Consider the following 10322-nt stretch of genomic DNA (forward strand, 5'->3'; position numbering starts at 1 on the left):
ATTAGATGGACCCCAGTACGCAACTGGTACTTAATTTATCGACCCGAAAGAATGAAAGGCAAAGTCGACCTCGGCAGAATTTGAACTCAGAACGTAAAAACTCAGACGAAATACCGGCGTGCTAACGTTTCTACCAACTCGCCGCTTTGCTTTTTGTATATAATATTGAAACTAAATGCTTTCTAACCTCGCAAGCATTAAATTATGCCTAGAACAATATATAAAACAACACGCAAGATATTTTAAATGTTTGTCTTCAACAATATAGGTTTGGCAACTTTCTGATTATCAACACTACACCAATATTATCTTAGGACAACATTCAACAATCATTATCGTTTAATAAACTTACTCAAGTAACGAACTTCAATGTAAACCTCATTTCGTTTTGCATCAGACAAGTCAATAATGTTTAAACTTCGAAGAAGACTAACTAGGGTAACATAATACTGTAAATGTCATTTTCTCAAGTCACAATCAACATAAATTAGTTAAAGATAAATCATTGCCTAGGGAAGGTGGGGTTTATTTTTATCCCGTTTTTAACTATTTGGATACCTTCAACAAGACGACATCAAAGAGCTTAAAAACTAACTTTACTTTACAGTCCAACATTTTTTCCATATAAAAAACATTCGGAAGATAAAATTTTACCTTTTCTGGTTGCTAGATGGAGCCATTGTTTTATTTCTCGAATTTCTGCTTCCATTCCACAAACCAAATACGGATTTATCATCACTACCAGTACATACTTTTCTTTGATGGGTACCATCAAACTTTTCTTTTCCCCCGCCCCCTCTCTCAATACTACTACATACATATGTATGTATGTATGTATGTATACATGCATGTATGTATTATAAACACACATGCATATACCTGTTTCTCTCTTTCTTTACCCTATAACTCTCCCTATCTGTGTCTTTCTATTTCATAGCCCTTATTTCTCCCTTTATGCATTTTATCGTGTTACTGTTATCTTATGAATTTCTTTTTCCCTCAGATTATCGAGAAAAAGAGAATACTGAGCTGGCCAAAGACAACGAACCAGAACGATTATACCATATGACTATGTCGAGAAATATAGGATATGAGAACCAAATATTTTTCTATGGTTCCACTTTAGCTGATAGTTAAAGAATAACATTTTGTGTAAGTTTAACAAAAGATAATATTGAGCGCGTTGCCAACAACGATGGCAAGACATAGAATCAGTTATTCCAGCACCAGATGGCGTTGTAGGGGAGAACGAACCAATTAATTTGGGGAAAGGCTGTGTAAGGTTTATGATTGTTAAGTGGCAACGATAACATCAACAAAAGAGACAGCACTTGGGAAGTAGATGGCAGCATGTGACAAAATCAAAGTTTAATTGGTCAAACAAATTGTTGCTTTAAACTAGTACACAGCCTTGGCCTTTGTACTGCGTAAAGTAGTTTGCTTCACTTCATTATCGCTGATACATCTACAAGGAAATCTCTTTCACTCCACCAAACTTCTATCCGCATCATATGCTAGTGTTCATTCTTCAAATCTCTATACCATTTATTTTCCTTATATAGAACAGTAGGTAACATTTTCATTCCTTCATCTTCTCTTTCGAACATTTTACCATAGTAGGAAATTGTCCACTAAATATTCCTTACTCTCCAACTTTACTCATTGTCGCCGAGTCTCCTGGGAGATGAAAGATGTTACCTCCATTCATGCTGACCTGTCTATCAAAGTAGACAGAATTAGCTACTGTTGAAAACTCGACCAGCAACATGTGGCGGCTGATAACAATTGGTCTTTTCTAAACACAAGTTTTTATCTAAAAGGCTATATAGCTTCCTTGAGCACTGCATGCATCAGATATCGATTTTTTTTTTTCATATAGGCACAGCGAAAAAGTGAAAAGGGAATAAATAAAAGAGTCTGTGAAAAGTTCAAACCTTTTTCAACCTTTAACAGCATAAGTAAGGGGGAAATGTCAGTAGTTAAGAATATGATTGTATTTCAAACATGGTTAGTTTAGTAGTAGTAGTAGTAGTAGTAGTAGTAGTAGTAGTAGTAGTCTTTTGTTATTAGCCATAAAACTCAAAGAGATACTTTAAAAAATGCAAAGAAACCTGAAAGAGTAGGCTTCCAAATAAATTTGGGCTTTGAATGTACAAGTAAGACTGAAGGGGGTGGTGGGGACAACTGCCTGAGGCACTGGAGACCCCTCCTCCGGGAACGAATTACTTTTACTATCAAAGACATCTACCATTCCTCTGCTGTATTCTCGGGCCGAAAGGGTAGGCTGAGCGTAGGACTATTCATGAGACGTAGAAATAATTGACACCCTTGAAAAGAACCCAAGACAAGACAATGTTCCAACGATCGAATTAGGCCAAGATGAACGGCTTAGAAAGTGAAATTATCAAATATTGTCAACTAAAAGTTAAACTAATGACGAAATAATTGATAGTTGCCCTAGTAAGAACAGTAAGTATTCACCAGTTACGTTGGTAACTTCGTAGCTTACCCTAAACTGTTCAAATTACGTATGTGAGTTCTTGCCTTTGTATTCTTCGTAAATTTGTGTTCTTGATGATCTTGTTAAATGTCACGCTAATTTTTGAAGAAAAAAAAGGGAAAATGTGGTCGTATAAGAACATCTTAATATATGTATATAACATACACATGCATGAAAAATATGTAGATATATAGACACTTGGGCATGTGAGAAAAGTCTATGTAGTGCGAGAAAATAAATGTGGGAAAAAGAATATAAAAATGTTGAGAGACTGTACTTGTGGTCGGTAACGTGGTAGCTAATGTGCTGGTTCTACAAAGGTAAACGGTAAGGTCAAAACAATGGTTTCTAACATTATCGAGTTAAAATTGTTCGAGAGGAATACCATCGACTAATTCTATCAAGTATATTACTGGTACTTATTTTATTAACTTTCATCACAATCAAATGTAAATACGGTACCAAGTTGCATTATAGTGATTTCGAACGGTCAGAAATTTTGAGAGAGCGTCTAGTCGACTAATTTTACCATAGTATATCACTGGTACATAATTTATCGAACTCTGCAAGGATGGAAGGCAAACTTGGTAAAAAGCTGAATAATGTGAATTTTTCTTTTTCCGTTTACACGGAGCAAAAGACACTAACAACGACTGCTTTGTGTCTTGTTTTTTTTTTCTTTTAGGTCCATCGAGGTTGTTGGGTCGAAGTTATCTTCAAACCAAAGATCTAAGCCGGATGCTTGCCACAGAGTGACATCCGTTAAAACAAGCAAGGATCAGATAAAAGTGTTTAACCAGAAGACAGGTTAAATATACCTCAAATATTTAAAAACGCAAACAGCCAGAATAAAAATCTCATGTCATCCCCATTCACTGTTTCCAACAATACTGTCAGTTCCCTGTTCTGGACTGGTGCCTTATTTTATCGCCCCCACCCCGCAAAAAAATGAAAAACAAAGTTAAACTCGTTGAGGTTTGAACTGAGAATGTAAACAGTCGGGACAAAAAACAAGGCATTTTGTTCTACGCCCCTAACGGCTCTACCAATTCGTCGTCACCTTATCAGACTTGTGAACGACGTAATCAAAAAGTTGCTGAGTTGACAGAAATAATATAAAGTAATACACGATGCACTGAATATTAATTTCAAATTTTGGCACAAGACCAGCAATTTCGATTGCCTCGATCCCTGTGCTCAACTGGTACTTATTTTATCGACCCCGTAAAGTTAAAAGGCAAAGTCGACCCCGGCGGAATATGAACTCAGAACGCGAAGACAGATGAAATGGCGCTAAACATTTTGCCCAGCATGCTAACGATTCTGCCAGCTCGCCACCTCACTAAATAGCGAAAAGAAGAACTTCGAAAATATAGCATACATATATACAAAGTAAAACTATAGATATACAGACAATAAGATATGGTAGAAGGGTATATACAAAGTGGGGAAATAAATATTTAACGGGAAATAAGAATATAAAAATGTTGACTATTGAAAAAACTTACATTCAATATACTGTCAAAATGAAGTCTCCACTTCTCATCCAGTTAGTTTTTAAAATAAAAACAGGAAAAATATGAAGCATTTGCTGTGATGAATTATTGCAATCGGTAATTAGTTTCCATATAAGTAGTAACTATTTCTTGAAACACTTTCCTGAAGTGGTTAAAATTGAAGAATTTGGATGGAATTTTCTGTGCAATATTTGTATGGCTTAATATAATCATTCGTCTACTCGGACACAGTATTTTGTTTGCTTGTGCCATGGGTTGTACAACTGATTCTGGGATCACTTAGTGGAATTCCCTGTAAGACTGGATAATTTTCTGAATTTATCTCAACAGTGTATTCATTTTCGTCTATTGTGTTCTACAACCATTTATAGATCTCTTGGAATCGCAGAACCTGAAAGATCAGCTGGTACGAAAATAATCAATCACTGAAGCAAACATTTCAGTGATGATGTGAAAGATAAATAATGATCGAATATCAAACAACTAATGATTATTTCCGGTTCAGTGATCGATTCAACTTCAAAGTAAACATCAAATATTGCATTTCACCGTGAAAATGTTATTTACAAATCTCCTGCTATGGAATTAAATATTCTTTCTTACGGCTCCTGCAGATAATGGTAATGTGTGAGTAAGCATATGCACACGCAAGTGAAGTATATGTGCGTCTGTATATGTATTCGTATGTTTTTCTCTGTGTGTTAATGTTTCTGCGCTGTGCATGTGTGTTGGAGAAAGTGTTTGAATTAAATGAAAGGCCGGTAACTAATTCTGAATTTCCGAAAGGAAATCTATGCTATTTGTATACGTACGCATGTTCTACTACTACTACTACTACTACTACTACTACTACTACTACTACTACTTCTACTACTAGAGAGCTAAGATACATGAAGGGCAAATCAAGTCCTTCACCACTGTAAAATTTAAACCATAAGTCATAAAATAAAACCACTTTCTTGGTTTCTGAACTCCTGGCCGAAACAATTAAAAGTCAAAAAGCAGGGAAAATAAAGATAAATTGAAGGATTGTGAGATTGAATGGTGTCTTTCGATATTGAAACAGCATAAAAAAAAACCCATAGCATACCTATTGAATGGTGAATAAATAAACCTTGAGTTCGATAATAAAGAATAATGATATACAGGGAAATATATTGTTCTAAAAATAGTTGTTTGAAAAATCTGTTTGATTTGCTGAATTCTTGAGAAAGGTTTAGGAGAAGTAGATGAAAGGTTTAGGAGACTGATTCAACCATTCTCCGAACAGAAAGTGCTTCTATGCCATGCAATCATTTAAAATAAGCCCCCAGAATTCTCTTCAATATTTATTGTCGTCTTAGATTTCTTGTATCCGAGTCTTTTTCTTTGAATAATCAACATGTCTGGAAATCAATATATTCCATCAGTGGAGGCAAAGCTACAATCATTTCCGTAAATCTCTTTGCCGTAAATTCTTCATTTATAAACTTTCCCTTTTCTCTTTACTTCCGCTTTCAGACACAACTTCCTATCATGAAGCTTTTCCCGTTCATGTCATTTTCTTTCATCTATTCATCGTACCAGCGTATTTTCCCTCAATCAATACCCTATCCTCTCACTAAATCTTTATATTTCTTCGAAAGTTTGTGTTGACTATCTCACAAGATATATATATATATATATATATATATATATATATATATATATATATATATATATATATATATATATCCTATCTAGAGAAGGATAGGTGGCACGTTCCTAGTTTCCCTTTTATTCCGTTATACTTTAAAGAAGATTCTAGATGATGAGAGAAGACCATGGTTACTGCTTTCACCGTTATTTCCTTCCCATCTCTTCTATCTCTCTCATTAGTTTCTCTATTCTCATCCGGGTTATCTCCCCTAATCTTATTCCCTCTACAATAATCAAGGTCACGTGAGTCAACTTATCAAAAAAAAAAAAACATTTCGAAGAATTATGATCTTGTTCAACCCCAGGTCAGATTTGACGAAGCACACCTATGATCATAAACCTTCCAATTATGCCCATCTCATTCATTTTCTTTTTCAGATAAATGAACTTTCCTTTACGTTATCCAATATATTCTTTGGGGCGGGGAGGGGGAGCTTTGACAATTATTTCTAACAGCGTCAACATGTGACAGTGTGCCTGTAATTGTATATTAGGTTAAGTTTATATGTCTGTATAAGTTTGTACGTGCATGTGTTAATGTGTGTGTGAGCAGGTGAGTATATGTGTATGTATGTGTATTTGAGAGAATATGCGAGTGCGTGCACTTATAACTGAGTGTGTGGTGGGGAGAGAGAAAGCGAAATACTATGTGCGTGTGTTTGAGTGTGTGTTTATGTATGTGTGAGTATATGATCTACTTATATAAGTGTATAGATAGAGTCTGTTGTTATGCACAACAGCCATAAAATAGCAGCTGTAATAACGAATACAATCTGGATCCAATGGTTGACTGAAACAACAAGAATCCGATTATATAGTGTAACAATTCAGTATGGTAATGAAGACATGGAAGATATCAGCAAAGGCGACCCAAATGCTGGACATATCCCACCAAAAATGCCTGCTGAATCTCTTCCAGCTCATCCGACAATACAGAATTTCAAATGAGAAAAATCTTTCAGCCAAACTAATCCCAACAGCAGCAAACATTGTGGCACTCTGATTCGTGTCGCTTGGAAGATCACATTTTGTGCCTGCTGGTTACTTGATATAGCAAGACTACAATAATGTGGACACCAGAAGAAAGACAACTACAAACAACCACAGAACATCTGCCACAAGACATTCTAGGAAGGCCCCAAACGCATGAGGAATGATTAGACAGAAGCTAAAACGCTGCTCTAGTAAATCGATTGTGCTTCAGTAGATTGACTGTGCTCCTAGAAAGATACTTCTGACAAACATCCTCCGAAAACCGGTAACCTAAGCAAACTGTAGGTATGCAGCAGTGTATTTTCCAAAAGACAAGATAACCAGGGAGAAACTTGTCTCTTTGCTGAGTCTTATTATTTCTCAATAGGGAAATCTTTCATCCTTTGACAGGTTTTATTTTTCAATCCGTCGAGTAAATTCGGTTGAGGCGCTTTAATCGCCAATTGTTCGAAGGCAGGTTGTACTGGGTTAAATAATACCAACAGCAACAAAGTACAAGCAAATGACGACTATAGATCATAGTAAGTAAACGAAATATCCATTGTATGTACGTGTGTTTATGTTTGTGTGTATATGCATTCATGTGGTCCCATGTTTGTAGATACTAAAGAAAGAGCTCCCTAATCAAGTATAAAGATACAGTAGATGGTTATGTTTCGTCTCTACCCTATCTTTAACTACCAACTCCTCTTAAGATCTGCCAGAAATGTTTAAGTAATGACCCCTCAACTCAATTGCTCACCTTTCAACATCTACTTTTATTATCTATAACTCTTCCACCTGCTTCCATGGAAAATTCTTTTCTTAGTAATCTTTTCAATGTATAACTTATCAACTTAATGCGAACGCACGTTGAAATAAGCATATCTTAATCAACATTTTCCTAATTTCTTTTTAATCTACATATCTCTGTTATCTGTAGAATACAGTTCCTTAAGTTATAGCAGATGCAGAGCACACACACACACACACACACACACACACACACACACACACACACACACACACACACACACACACACATCGCAACACTCTCTTCCTCTCTCTCCCCTTCTCCTTCTTTTTCATACAGACACACACGCGCTTCATATTTTCCTATTGCCCTAATCTTTATATAACCGACCTCTTATTCGATAAAAGACACACCATGCATTTATTCGGCCAGTTGTTAAACGGTTGTCTTTTCCCTCTAGAACTCTCAGTTAATTACACAAGTACGCCAGATAAAGAAATCCACGGCTTTTGTTCACAGAGACTTAATCTATTTCAGTCTTTTCATATACAAATGTTATTCTCCCAGTCATTGCCTAATCTTAGATTCTTGTCTATTTCCCATTCATTTCCCACTGATCTCCATCTTACTTCGAATAAAATGTCGATTTTTTCAGAGATAAAAAGTATTCGTTGAAAGTGAATTCCTTAATAAATTCATTGTTTTTATTTATCGAAAACGATTACAGCAACCATTTAAAATGATAAAAGAGTTTGTTGATTTGGTGGACATTGTTTTTATAATAAATCCAGAACATTTAACAGCTACATAGTTGTTTGCTACATATTTTAGTCATTTGTGTGCATTGCAGCAGTGTTTTTAGGAAGACCAAATGCATGTTTTAGGCATATCAGTCCACAGCGTTCCCGAGCCTATCGCTTGTGGCTTGTTCCTGTAGTTAACCAGGAATATGTTCTTATTTAAGTCTGTCTTCTGAGGTAATGGATGGTACATACAGCATTTAATGACATTCCTAACTTCTTGGGTTAAATCCCATTGAATTCTAAATTTGTCTTTTATCCTGTAAGTCGGTAAAACAAACACCAGTGACATACTAAGATTCAATTTCACAATATATTACCTACTCTACTAGTGTGTGACATTGTGCTAGTTTAAAAAATTATTATTTAAGACTATCATCGGGCACATATCGTTTCACTAAAAGTTGTTAAACTAACCAAAAATATTCTTTTTTTTTTTGTTCTATTTTTAAAAATAACAGAACAGCTCCTAGTCTCAGATTGCAAATATGGGTTCAGATGATATCCAGCTTGAACTACTGCGGGAGATGTATTTAGGGAAAAAAAACCCAGAGATTTTGCGAAAACTGAGTAGAGGTGGATAGAAAAGAAGATCACACGACAATAGGTGGCGTTGGGAGGAGATGCTATGAAGCTTACAAATTTACAGAACCAGAAACTACACTAAATATGAAAAAAAAAGACGTAATTAACCTAATTGTTGCGTTTTGATACTTAATCATTCATTGTCAATGAAATAGCATTTTTATGCAGTCTAGAAAGTTTGTATCTATCAGCAGCATCCAAGATATATGAGTAGCAATACAATATGGGTCACATTTACAGTTTCTAGAAAATCAGCAAATTAGCTGAGACAGGTAATGCTATATAGGCGTGGTGGTGAGGATAAAGAATGGCGTAGTACTATGTTCTTTCATTATTATACTTAATGATTATGATTTGGTGTTGTTGAAGCAGACTACAGAGTAACGTCTGCTACCATGAGAAATCTGGGTTGCATGTAGTCGACACCTGTGTGTGAAAAGGGTGGCAAGGTATCGTTTACGATGAGGTGTGTTCGAAATAAAAATAACAATAACTTTAATGCACAGAAGAAATAGTGTGGGAGACAATACCAATCCTGAAATACTCCAGAGTTGATAAAATATGAATTGAATTTACTTCCATCAACGTAAATTGCAAAGCAGTCTGCAAGAAAGTACAAAATAGTTTGCTTTATTTGCAGACGTGCAACTTACGGAGTCATCTTAGTTGACGCGTGACAGATAAAAGCACTCTGCAGTTTGGGGAGCAATGTGATATTGCCTTTTTTGTTTTGGCCTTAGACATTGCGAAGACAGATGAAAACCTTTCATTTAATAAGGGTATTGTAAGTTCCTTCATGTATTATGAGGAGCTGGTGAAATGTTCCTGGCTTTGGGTAAAAGAAAATACAGGAGGATCATTTAATTATGATTGTATTCAACATATTCCCCTCACAGATTCACACACTTATTGCAGCCGTCCTTCAATTTTTCAAAGCCTTGTAAAAGAACTTAGAAGGTTGAGCCTCCAATCAGGCCTTACGTGACACCCTTAAAGCCAGGAACTTTTCAGTGTCCCCTCGTATATGCAATGTTCTCTTCTACAGCCGCAATTCATGTTGAAAGCCAACTATTTGGAGGATTGGATTGGAGACTTTCACTGTGGAAGGATTAGGTTGAAACATTACTCCACCCATAAATGTTGTCACATTAATCGCAAATAAAGCATAATGAATTTATAATAATTTTGAGGAATCTTTAATGAAACAAGTCTCAGAAGATTTTGTCTTTTAATGACAAGTATACAATTTCCTCTAATTTGGGTCAGAAGTCTTTATATTTATAATTTACTAAAGGTTAGAAAGTAATTTTACTGAAATTCACTCTTGAAACCCCTTTCAACTATAATACAAAAATTATATATCAAGAGCGTTCTGTGTATTCTTCAACATCATCCTGCTATGCAACATTTTGCTTCTTTTCGAAGAACTTAAGGCTGGGTTTAGAGTAACAGTGAGTTCCAGATTAAATAATGTTTATCATTAGCAGTCTTCAAACAATTACTCTTCTTTCTCGAAC

General features: G+C 35.5%; 1 protein-coding gene across 11 annotated transcripts in view; it reads right to left on the reverse strand.

Moving 5' to 3' along the window:
- Positions 1 to 10322, reverse strand: part of LOC106877392 (uncharacterized) — a 128218-nt gene that overhangs the window by 80555 nt on the left and 37341 nt on the right. For 4 of the 11 annotated variants that reach the window (XM_089364563.1, XM_089364557.1, XM_089364560.1 and 1 more), the window contains exon 2: positions 2510 to 2595. The exons of 4 other annotated variants lie outside the window; for them this stretch is intronic. The gene's annotated coding sequence lies outside the window, so the exon portion shown is untranslated. Of the gene's footprint in view, positions 1 to 2509; positions 2596 to 4008; positions 4875 to 10322 lie in introns of those variants that run through there. 3 more of the 11 variants (XM_089364561.1, XM_089364555.1, XM_089364558.1) reach the window with 3 other exon arrangements.

Source organism: Octopus bimaculoides, chromosome 16, assembly GCF_046866305.1.
Source record: "Octopus bimaculoides isolate indiv1 chromosome 16, ASM4686630v1, whole genome shotgun sequence".
NCBI classification, from domain to species: Eukaryota; Metazoa; Mollusca; class Cephalopoda; order Octopoda; family Octopodidae; genus Octopus; species Octopus bimaculoides.